Source organism: Dendrobates tinctorius, unplaced genomic scaffold (genome assembly GCF_039654945.1).
Source record: "Dendrobates tinctorius isolate UK_male_01 unplaced genomic scaffold, ASM3965494v1 ptg000184l, whole genome shotgun sequence".
Classification (NCBI taxonomy): domain Eukaryota; kingdom Metazoa; phylum Chordata; class Amphibia; order Anura; family Dendrobatidae; genus Dendrobates; species Dendrobates tinctorius.
Genome location: NW_027361851.1, coordinates 16,045,908 through 16,058,941, shown reverse-complemented (window position 1 = coordinate 16,058,941; position 13,034 = coordinate 16,045,908). Strand labels below are relative to the sequence as shown.

The following is a 13,034-nucleotide window of genomic DNA, read 5'->3' as shown; positions in this document are numbered from 1 at the left end:
GGTTTTTTTGGAAAAGAAACCAAGCCCAACAACAAACCCAACCTGACTACCAAACAAGTCGACCATACAGCACTGAAATGCTGGGACCCTCACCAACTGCAAGTTACCCTACGGATGCATCAACACTAGCTATTACCCGCAGTACCATAACTTAGTCATTTGGTTTTTTCTTTATAAACATTATCATAAGGGGGATATAAAAGGGCTATAACCTGTGTTATGGGTACATGAGCACAGGACTATGAGGTAGAGGATATGTATGATAGTCTAGGGCACAGGACTATGGGAAGTAGAAGAATCTTGAACATTTTTGGGAACAAAACCCACTTAGTAAAAAGAAAAAAATAACACACATAAAATTAACAATCCAAATACATACAGAATAATTTTTTTTTACTAAAAAAACCATTTTCATGTTGCTTGACGGGTCCTTCATTGGTGCCGCTCAATCTTATTCTTTCATCTTTCACTGCTGTTCAGGGTGCCCAACACCATCACAGGAGTTTTGCCAGTGCACAGGACCTTCTAGACTCATAAAATAGTCAGTAAAAGCTTCTCTCACACGCACACCCGAGTTGGATGGCCTTCCCAGACTCACGTTGCGCATCCGGCAGCCATGTCTCCTCGGTTGGGGAAGGCATCACCATGGGCTGCAACTTCTGCCAGATGACGGTACATGTGCACCTTACAATTTTAGAGATGGTGGATTTACAATTCTAAATTGGAGGTGTAAAGATGTGTAGCTCTCTCCTGTGGCTAAAAATCTGCAAAGAAAATTAAAAGATTATTAGAAATGTCACACAAAAATGTAAGGGAACCTGTCAACAGTTATGGCCGCTATAAGATGCGTCCACCGCCTTTCAGGTCTTATCTGAAGCATTCTATAATGGTGTCGCTAACGCCCCGGTCTGACACGAAAGCTCTAAATAAACACAAAATTACAAACAATTGCGTGGGGCGGTCACGTCAGATGGGAGCTGAAGGTCCGTGTCAGGCCACTCTGATCTTCTCGCACCACCACCGCCCTCCTGCTTGCTTCAACGCTCTACTGCTCAGCCGTGGTTATCTGGCCTGTTGAGGGCAGAACGAATTCCTGCAGTGAGCAAGCGCCAGGAAAGGTCTGAGAGGCCCAGCGCATGCACACCTCCGGACTTTGGTCCATACTCATCAGAACATAAAAGTACGCCTGCGCAGTACAGCAATGAAGCAAGCAGGAGAGTGGTAGTGCATTAACCGGGGCGGTTAATTATAGAATGCTGCAGATAAGCCCTGAAAGACAGTGGACGCATCTTATAGCAGCAACAATGCAGACAGGTTCCAGGCGTGTTTTACATATCAGGATATTTGTGGTACCGTAAAAGACTGTACCAAAGATATCCATGTCAATGTGTCTGTGTGCGAGGCACACATGTGGCAACCGTGTGCCGCCCATGTGCTGCATCATTTCCACACAGATGGCTAGCAGGGAACAAGCGCTACAGAAAGTGCAGTTACTTTGGTGGCAGGTGCTGAAGACAAATCCCATTCTTCCTTGATGGCAGTGAAATCCTGCAGACCAGGGGAGAATGATACGAGCACCTGCCGCCAGGGAACAGCGCTTCCTGTAGCGCTTCACCAGTGCAATGCGTGCTACAAAGAGGACATCAATGTGTGTTCTCCATGTGCACGTGTGCATGACAGTTTGTGGACCGTGCAACTGATAAAAAACTGACATGGTAGCGTGTTTTGCCCACTGACACATGATCCGCAAAAACACGCTGACATATGCATAGACCCATTAATTTAAGTGGGTCTACATGTGTCAGTGTCTCCAGTACATGTGAAAACTTTCATCACACGTACCGGATACACTGACGTGTGAAAGATGCCTAATGACATACAAACAGAAAATTAGTTACTTACCGCAAAGTGATGAGCAGCCTTTCCTCAGCAATGATGGCCTTCCTCATTAACGTATCGGCCAATATAAGATGGGGACACAAGATTTGTAGCAGATTATCAAAGGCGGTGATTGTAAGCCGGTAGAACGACAAATTTTTCCGGATATCTGCAAAGTTGACATAAAAAAATGAAAAAAAATGATTATATATTTTCGGACACATTCTAAGTTGGAAACTATCTTGAGATATTTGGCAACTTACCTCCTCAAATCGTTGTAAAGAACATAAAAATGCCCTTTCTCTGTTCTCTCCACTAAGAGTGGGTGCACCCACAATTTACAGGCTCACTTTCCCCTGTGCTGCTGCTCGGCCTAAAATAAAAATATTGTTTTAGTACACAACACAGTGAAAAAACAAAGACATGTCAAGAATTTTCGGAATTCCAATCCTAATCCCAAACCTATTCCTAACCCCAACCCAAATCCCAACCATAACCCTAATCCCAACCATAACCCTAGTGTATTCCTTATCCAAACCCTAATCCCAACCCTAACCCCAATCACAACCTTAATCCCAACCATAACCCTAATCCCAACCACTAGTCTATTCCTAATCCAAACCCTAACCCCAATCACAACCTTAATCCCAACCATAACCCTAATCCCAACCACTAGTCTATTCCTAATCCAAACCCTAATCTCAATCACAACCCTAATCCAAATCCCTACCATAACCCAAATCCCAACCCCAAGTCTATTCCCAATCCAAACCCTAATCACAACCCTAATCCAAATCCCAACCATAACCCTAATCCCAACCATAACCCTAATCTCAACCCCAATCGCATTCCTAACCCTAATCCCAACCCTAAACCAAATCTCAACCCTAACTTAATCCAACCCTAATCTACTTTATCTTACCTGCTCTCTCTGACGCATCAGGATTTGCAGCAAACACCCCAGCATGAGTATTCTGAATGGCCTGCGGACCGATAAGCGCTGCGCGCAATACTCTTCAGCCCGCTGGGCACTCTGCTGCTCATTTCTGGCACTCACCATTGTTGATTTGGTAAAAGCAAAATGGAGAATGGAAGAAGGGGTTGGACAAGATAATAACATCAATTTTTTTTTTTTCTTTAGTCTAGTTTGGCAAACTTTATCTGTTGCTGTGAAAAAATGCAGACAATTCCGCAGCAAAAACCACATCAAAAACGCATCAAAAATGCACATGCGTTTTCTGCCAAGAGCTGCGGATTTTATGCAGAAAAATCCGGGGGAGAATCCGCAACGTGTGCACATACCCTAACCCTAGCTCTAATGGGAAAATGGAAATAAATGCTTTTTTTAATTTTATTTTTCCCTAACGTTGGGCGTGATAAAGGGGGGTTTGATTTACAATTTATAGCAGGTTTTTATGCTTGGCAGCTGTAACTCTAAAAGACGTTTTTTATTGTAAAAAGTTTTTAATTTATGGGGGCTCTACATAGCGCTACATTTAATATAGTGGACCCCACATAGCCATCCATTTAATATAATGAGCCTGACAGATTTCCTCATATAATGGGACCCATATAGCCCTCCATTTAATATAAGGGGTCACATATAGCCCTATTATAATGTGCTCTACAAAGCATTCCATTTAATATAATGAAACCCCCACTGTTTTACATAATATAACCCTCCATTTAATACAACGGGACCCATGTAGCCCTCCAATATAATGCGTCCCACAAAGAATTCAATATAATATAATGGGACCTGCATAGCACTCTTATAATGGGAATCAGAAAGCCTTCTATTTAATATATTGTGCCCCCTATAGCCTTAAATTCAAAATAATTACCCCACATAGCCTTCCCTTACTCGTGCCACCGGAGTGCACCCTTTTCCCGTTGACGTGCCACAAGAGCACACCCGTTCCCCTTTGGCGTGCCACCGAAGCACACCCTTTTCCCGTTGGCGTGCCACAGGAGCACACTCTTTTCTTGTTGGCGTGCCACAGGAGCACACTTTTCCAGTTGGCGTACCACCGGAGCACACCCAATTCCCGTTGGAGTGCCACCGAAGCACACCATTTCTGGTTGGCATGCCACAGGAGCACACCCTTTTCTTGTTGGCATGCCACCGGAGAACAATCTTTTCAAGCTGGCGTGCCACTGGAGCACACCCTTTTCCAGTTGCCGTGCCATCGGAGTACACCCTTTTCTTGTTGGCATGCCACAGGAGCACACCCTTTTCTTGTTGGGGTGCCACCGGAGCACATTCTTTTCCCGCTGGCGTGCCAACAGAATACACCCTTTTCCCGATAGCGTGCCAACGGAGCACACCCTTTTCTTGTTGGCGTGCCACCGGAGCACAATCTTTTCCCACTGGCGTGCCACCGGAGCACACCCTTTTCCCGTTGGCGTGCCACTGAAGCACAACCTTTTCCCGTTGGCGTGCCACCGAAGTACACCATTTCCCGTTGGCGTGCCACCGGAGTACACCCCTTTTCTTCTTGGCGTGCCACCGATGCACACCCTTTTCCCGTTAGCATGCCACCCGAGCACATTTTTACCGTTGGTGTGCCACCAAAGCACACCCTTTTCCCGTTGGCGTGCCACCGGAGCACACCCTTTTCCCGTTGGTGTGCGACCGAAGCACACCCTTTTCCCGCTGGCGTGCCACCGAAGCACACCCTTTTCCCGCTGGCGTGCCACGGAAGCACAACCTTTTCCCGTTGGCGTGCCACGGAAGCACACCATTTCAATTTGGCTTGCCACCGGAGCACAACCTTTTCCAGTTGGCGTGCCACCGAAGCACACCCTTTTCCCATTGGCGTGCCATCGGAGCACACGGTTTTCCCGTTGGCGTGCCACCGAAGCGTACCCTTTTCCCGTTGGCGTGCCACCGAAGCACACCATTTGACGTTGGCGTGCCACCGAAGCACACCATTTCCCGTTGGCCAGAAGGTCCCAATACTTGGCCTTTTTGCTTACCAGTTGTGCGCGCCCATCTTGGGCTTTTTAGCCTGCCATCGAGATACATTCATTGGCCTCATTGCCTGCCACCTTTGCGTCTATCTTGTTTTTTTTTTTTTTACACTGCCACTGCGGTTCATGTTCTGACCCTTTTGCTTACCACCGGGACACCCATCTTGGCCGTTTTAACCTGTCAATGCGGTGAATTCTTTGACTTTATTTGCCTGCAGGGTGCCCATCTTGGCCTTTTTAGCCTGCCCTGCCAACAGTATAATGCCCACCCACACATAGCCCTACATAAAGTAGAATGGGCTCCATATACCACAACATTTAATGTAACAGGCCCCATATAGCCCAACATTTAATGTAATAGGCACCGCACAACCCAACATATAATGTAATGGGCCCCATATAAAAGGCTCTGCATAACCCTCCATTTAATACAATGGGCCCCATGTAGCCCACCAATTAATATAATGCATCCCACAAAGAACTCAATTTAATATAATGGGACCTGCATAGCACTATTATAATGGGACCCAGAAAGCCTTCTATATAATATACTGTGCCCCTATAGCCTTAAATTCAAAATAATTAGCCCCACATAGCTTTCCCTTACCCGTGCCACCGGAGCGCACCCTTTTCCCGTTGACGTGCCACAAGAGCTCACCCGTTTCCCGTTGGTGTGCCACCAGAGCACACCCTTTTCTTGTTGGCGTGCCACCGGAGCACATCCTTTTCCTGTTGGCGTACCACCAAACCACATCATTTCCCGTTGGCATGCCACTGAAGCACACAGTTTTCCCATTGGCGTACCACCGGAGCAAACCATTTCCCGCTGGTGTGCCACCGAAGCACACCCTTTTCCCGTTGGCGTGCCACCGAAGCACACCCTTTTCCCATTGGCGTGCCACCGAAGCACACCTTTTCCCGATGGCGTGCCAACGAAGCACACTATTTCCAGTTGGCGTACCACCGGAGCACACCCTTTCCCTGTTGGCGTCCCACCGAAGCACACCCTTTTCCAGTTGGCTTGCCACCGAAGCACAACCTTTTCCAGTTGGCGTGCCACCGGAGCACACCCTTTTCCAGTTGGGTGTGCCACCGAAGCACACCATTTCCAGTCGGCGTGCCACTAGAGCACATTTTCCCGTAGGCCCGCCAGAAGGGCCCAATACTTGGCCTTCTTGCTTACCACCAGAGGTGCTAATCTAGGGCTTTTCAGTCTGACACCAGGGTGTGCCATTTGGCCACTTGCCTACCACTGGTGCACCCATCTTGGGCTTTTTAGAATGCTACTGGTGTGCATTTTTCAGCCTTCCTGCGTTCCGCCAGGCTGCCCCTCCAGAGCATTTTAGCTTAGTAACGGGGTGCACTTTCTGCCTACGACCAGGGCACCCATTTTAGGCTTTTTATTCCGCCACCGGGGTGCATTCTCTGACCTTTTTATTTACAAACGTGGCACTCATCTTGGGCTTTTCTGCCTGCCACTGGGGTGCATTCCTTGGCCAACCACCAGTGCACGTTCTTGGGCATTTTAGCCTGCCACCGAGATATTCATTGGCTTTATTGCCTACCAACATGGTGTCAATCTTGGGTTTTTTTTTTTAACCCTGCCACTGCGGTACATTTTCTGGCCCTTTTGCTTACCACCGGGAAACCCATCTTGGACTTTTTAGCCTATCACCGCGGTGCTTTGACTTTATTTGCCTGCAGGGTGCCCATCTTGGCCTTTTTAGCCTGCCCTGCCAACAGTATAATGCCCCCCCACACATATCCCTAGAGAGTAGAATGGGCTCCATATAGCCCAACATTTAATGTAATGGGCACCGCACAACCCAACATATAATGTAATGGACCCCATATAAAAGGCTCTGCATAACCCTCCATTTAATACAATGGGCCCCATGTAGCACTCCAATTAATATAATGCATCCCACAAAGAAATCAATTTAATATAATGGGACCTGCATAGCACTCTATTATAATGGGACCCAGAAAGACTTCTATATAATATATTGTGCCCCCTATAGCCTTAAATTCAAAATAATTAGCCCCACATAGCTTTCTCTTACCCGTGCCACCGGAGCGCACCCTTTTCCCGTTGACGTGCCACAAGAGCTCACCCGTTTCCCATTGGCGTGCCACCGAAGCACACCCTTTTCCCGTTGGCGTGCCACCGGAGCACACCATTTTCGGTTGGCGTGCCACCAGAGCACACCCTTTTTTTGTTGGCGTGCCACCGGAGCACATCCTTTTCCTGTTGGCGTACCACCGAAGCACATCATTTACCATTGGCATGCCACTGAAGCACACCGTTTTCACATTGGTGTACCACCGGAGCAAACCATTTCCCGTTGGTGTGCCACCGAAGCACACCCTTTTCCTGTTGGTGTGCCACCGGAGCACACCCTTTTCCCGTTGGCGTGCCACCGAAGCACACCCCTTTCCCGTTGGTGTGCCGGAGCACACCCTTTTCCTATTGGCGTGCCACTGAAGCACACCTTTTCCCGATGGCGTGCCACCGAAGCACACTATTTCCAGTTGGCGTACCACCGGAGCACACCCTATTCCCGTTGGGTGTGCCACCGAAGCACACCATTTCCGGTCGGCGTGCCACCAGAGCACACCTTTTCCCGTAGGCCCGATAGAAGGGCCCAATACTTGGCCTTCTTGCTTACCACCAGAGGTGCCTATCTAGGGCTTTTCAGTCTGACACCAGGGTGTGCCATTTGGCCTCTTGCCTACCACCGATGCACCCATCTTGGGCTTTTTAGAATGCTACTGGTGTGCATTTTTCGGCCTTCCTGCGTTCCGCCAGGCTGCCCCTCCAGAGCATTTTAGCTTAGTAATGGGGTGCACTTTCTGCCTACGACCAGGGCACCCATTTTAGGCTTTTTATTCTGCCACCGGGGTGCAGTCTCTGACCTATTTACAAACATGGCACTCATCTTGGGCTTTTCTGCCTGCCACTGGGGTGCATTCCTTGGTCAACCACCAGTGCACGTTCTTGGGCTTTTTAGCCTGCCACCGAGATACATTCATTGGCTTTATTGCCTACCAACATGGTGTCCATCTTGGGTTTTTATTTAACCCTGCCACTGCGGTACATTTTCTGGCCCTTTTGCTTACCACCGGGAAACCCATCTTGGACTTTTTAGCCTGCCCTGCCAACAGTATAACTCCCCCCCACACATAGCCCTACAGAGAGTAGAATGGGCTCCATATAGCCCAACATTTAATGGAATAGGCCCCATATAGCCCAACATTTAACGTAATGGGCACGGCACAAACCAACATATAATGTAATGGGCCCATATAAAAGACTCTACATAACCCTCCACTTAATACAATGGGCCCAATGTAGCCCTCCAACTAATATAATGCAACCCACAAAGAACTCAATTTAATATAATGGGACCTGCGTAGCAACCTATTATAAAGGGACCCAGAAACCCTTCAATTTAATATATTGTGACCCCTATAGCCTTAAATTCAAAATAATTAGCCCCACATAGCCTTCCCTTACCAGTGCCACCGGAGCACACCTGTTTCCCGTTGGAGTGGCACCGAAGCACAGCCTTTTCTCGCTGGCATGCCACTGAAGCACACCCTTTTCTTGTTGGCGTGCGACCGGAGCACACCTGTTTCCCGTTGGCGTGCCGGAGCACACCCTTTTCCCATTGGCTTGCCACCGAAGCACACTTTCAGTTGGCGTGCCACCGGATCACATCATTTCCTGTTGGCGTGCCACCGGAGCACACCATTTCCCGTGGGCCCGCCAGAAGGGCCCAATACTTGCCTTCTTGCTTACCACCGGAGGTGCCAATCTTGGGCTTTTCAGTCTGACACCGGGGTGCTCTTTGGCCTGGGTGCCTACCACCGGGGCACCCATCTTAGGCTTTTTATTCTGCCACCGGGGTACATTCTCTGACCTTTATATTTACCAATGTGGTGCCCACTTTGGGCTTTTTAGTCTGCCACTGAGGAGCATTCATTAGCCTTATTGCCTACCATCAGGGTACACACTCTGGCTCTTTTGCTTACCACTGGGACCACCTATCTTGGGCTTTTTAGCCTGCCACCAGGGTGTGCCATTTGGCCTCTTGCCTACCATCGGTGCACCCATCTTGGGCTTTTTAGCATGCTACTGGGGTGCATTTTTCGGTCTTCTTGCATTCCGCCAGGCTGCCCCTCCAGAGCATTTTAGCTTAGTAACGGGGTACATTTTCTGCCTACGACCAGGGCACCCATTTCAGGCTTTATATTCTGCCACTGGGGTGCATTCTCTGACCTTTTTATTTACAAGCGTGGCGCTCATCTTGGGCTTTTCTGCCTGCCACTGGGGTGCATTCATTGGCCTACCACCAGTGCACGTTCTTGGGGTTTTTAGCCTGCCACCGAGATACATTCATTGGCTTTATTGTCTACCACCATGGCGTCCATCTTAGGTTTTTTTTTTACCCTGCCACTGCGGTACATGTTCTGGCCCTTTTGCTTACCACCGGGACACCCATCTTGGGCTTTTTAGCCTGTCACCGCAGTGCTTTGACTTTTCTAATTGCCTGCAGGGTACCCATCTGTGCCTTTTTAGTCTGCCCTGCCAACAGTATAATGCCCCCCACACATAGCCCTACATAGAGTAGAATGGGCTCCACATAGCACAACATTTAATGTAATGGGCCCCATATAAAAGGCTCTACATAACCCTCCATTTTATACAATGGGCCCCATGTAGCCCTACATTTAATATAATGCGTCCCACAAAGAACTCAATTTAATATAATGGGACCTGCATAGCACCTATTATAATGGGACCCAGAAAGCCTTCTATTTAATATACTGTGCCCCCTATAGCATTAAATTCAAAATAATTAGCCCCACAAAGCCTTGCCTTACCCGTGCCACCGAAGTACACACTTTTCCCGTTGGCGTACAACCGAAGCACACCATTTCCCGTTGGCGTACCACTGAAGCACATCATTTCCCATTTGCATGCCACCGAAGCACATCATTTCCCATTGGCATGCCACCGAAGCACAGTTTTCCCTTTGGCGTACCACCGGAACACACCATTTCCCGTTGGCGTGCCACCGAAGCACACCCTTTTCCCGTTGGCGTGCCACCGGAGCACACCCTTTTCCCGTTGGCGTGCCACCGGAGCACACCCTTTTCCCATTGGAATGCCACCGAAGCACACCCTTTTCCCCTTGGCGTGCCACCGAAGCACACCCTTTTCCCTTTGGCGTGCCACCGAAGCACACCCTTTTCCCGTTGGCATGCCACCGAAGCACACCCTTTTCCCATTGGAATGCCACCGAAGCACACCCTTTTCCCCTTGGCGTGCCACCGAAGCACACCCTTTTCCCTTTGGCGTGCCACCGAAGCACACCCTTTTCCCGTTGGCATGCCACCGAAGCACACCATTTGACGTTGGCGAGCCACCGATGCACACCATTTCCTTTTGGAGTGCCACCGGAGCACACCATTTCCCATGGGCCCGCCAGAAGGTCCCACTACTAGGCCTTTTTGCTTACCACTTGTGCGACCATCTTGGGCTTTTTAGCCTGTCATCGAGATACATTCATTGGCCTCAATGGCCGCCACCTTGGAGTCCATCTTGGTTGTTTGTTTTTTTTACACTGCCACTGCGGTTCATGTTCTGGCCCTTTTGCTTACCACCGGGACACCCATCTTAGCCTTTTTAGCCTGTCACTGCGGTGAATTCTTTGACTTTTTTATTTTCCTGCAGGGTGCCCATCTTGGCCTTTTTAGCCTGCCCTGCCAACAGTATAATGCCCACCCACACATAGCCCTACATAAAGTAGAATGGGCTCCATATAGCACAACATTTAATGTAATAGGCCCCATATAGTCCAACATTTAATGTAATGGGCACCGCACAACCCAACGTATAATGTAAGGTGCCCCATGTAAAAGGCTCTGCATAACCCTACATTTAATACAATGGGCCCCATGTAGCCCTCCAATTAATAAAATGCGTCCCAAAGAACTCAATTTAATATAATGGGACCTGCATAGCACTATTATAATGGGACCCAGAAAGACTTCTATTTAATATATTGTGCCCCCTATAGCCTAAAATTCAAAATAAATAGCCTCACATAGCTTTTTCTTACCACCGGAGAACACCCTTTTCCCATTGACATGCCAAAAGAGCTCACCCGTTTCCCGTTGGTGTGCCACCGAAGCACACCCTTTTCCCGTTGGCGTGCCACCGGAGCACACCCTTTTCTTGTTGGCATGCCACCGGAACACACCCTTTTACTGTTAGCGTGCCACCAGACCACACCCTTTTCCGATTGGCGTGCCACCGCACACCCTTTTTCAGCTGGCGTGCCACCAAAGCACACCATTTCCCGTTGGCATGCCACCGTAGCACATCCGTTTCCCATTAGCGTGCCACTGGAGCACATCCTTTTCCCGTTGGGTGTCACCGAAGCACACCATTTCCGGTTGGCGTGCCCCCCGAAGCCCACCATTTCCTGTTGGCGTGCCACCGGAGCACACCCTTTTCCTGTTGGCGTGCCACCGGAGCACTCTTGTTGGCGTGCTACCGGAGCACATCCTTTTCCCATTGGCATACCACCAAAGCAAACCATTTCCGGTTGGCGTGCCACCAGAGCACACCCTTTTCTTGTTGGCATGCCACCGGACCACACCCTTTTCCCATTGGCGTGCCACCGCACACCCTTTTTCAGCTGGCGTGCAACGAAAGCACACCATTTCCCGTTGGCATGCCACCGTAGCACATCCGTTTTCCATTGGCGTGCCACCGGAGCACATCCTTTTCCCGTTGGGTGTCACCGAAGCCCACCATTTCCGGTTGGCGTGCCCATGAAGCCCACCATTTCCTGTTGGCGTACCAACGGAGCACACCCTTTTCCCGTTGGCGTGCCACCAGACCACACACTTTTACAATTGGCGTGCCACCGAAGCACACCTTTTTCCCGTTGGCGTGCCACCGGAGCACACCATTTCCCGTGGGCCAGCCAGAAGGGCCCAATACTTAGCCTTTTTGCTTACCACCAGTGTGCCCATTTTGGGCTGTTTAGCCTGCCTTCGAGATACATTCACTGGCCTTATTGTCTACCACCATGGCATCCATCTTGGGGTTTTTTTTACACTGCGGTACATGTTCTGGCCCTTTTGCTTAACACCTGGACACCCATCTTGGGCTTTTTAGCCTGACACCGCAGTCAATTCTTTGACTTTATTTGCCTGCAGGGTGCCCATCTTGGCCTTTTTAGCCAGAACTGCCAACAGTATACCTCCCCACACAAAGCCCTACAGAGAGTAGAATGGGCTCCATATAGCACATTTAATGTAACAGGCCCCATATAGCCCAACATTTAATGTAATGGGCACTGCACAACCCAAAATAATGTAATGGGCCCCATAAAAGGCTCTACATGACCCTCCATTTAATACAATGGGCCCTATGTAGCCCTCCAATTAATATAACGCGTCCCACAAAGAACTCAATTTAATATATTGTGCCCCTTATAGCCTTAAACTCAAAATAATTAGCCCCACATAGCCTTCCCCTACCCGTGCCACTGGAGCACACCTGTTTCCCGTTGGAGTGATGCCGCAGCGCACCCTTTTCCAGTTGACGTGCCACAAGAGCACACTCGTTTCCCGTTGGCGTGCCACCGAAGCACACCCTTTTCCCGTTGGCGTGCTACCGAAGCACACCCTTTTCCCGTTGGCGTGCCACCGAAGCACACCCTTTTCCCGTTGGCGTGCCACCGAAGCACACCCTTTTCTAGTTGAAGTGTCACCGAAGCACACCCTTTTCCAGTTGGCGTGCCACCGAAGCATACCCTTTTCCAGTTGGCGTGCCACCGAAGCACACCCTTTTTGCCGTTGGCGTGCCACCGAAGCACACCCTTTTCCCCTTGGCGTGCCACCGAAGCACACCCTTTTCCCGTTGGCGTGCCACCGAAGCACACCCTTTTCCCGTGTTGGCGTGCCACCGAAGCACACCCTTTTCCAGTTGGCGTGCCACCGAAGCATACCCTTTTCCCGTTGGCGTGCCACCGGAGCAGTTTTCCCGCTGGCGTGCCACCGGAGCACACAGTTTTCCCGCTGGCGTGCCATCGGAGCACACTTTTCCCGTTGGCGTGCAAACGAAGCGCACCCCTTTTCCCGTTGGCGTGCCACCGAAGCAC

At 49.6% G+C, this 13,034-nt stretch overlaps 1 long non-coding RNA gene across 1 annotated transcript; it reads right to left on the bottom strand.

Moving 5' to 3' along the window:
- Window positions 1-243: 243 nt before the first annotated feature.
- On the bottom strand, window positions 244-12,212 carry LOC141055139 (uncharacterized). Its single transcript, XR_012221480.1, has 3 exons — window positions 2,142-12,212; window positions 1,903-2,047; window positions 244-764 (listed from the first exon to the last, which is right to left on the bottom strand). It is a non-coding gene; the product is annotated as an uncharacterized lncRNA (long non-coding RNA).
- Between the last annotated feature and the right edge of the window lie 822 nt (window positions 12,213-13,034).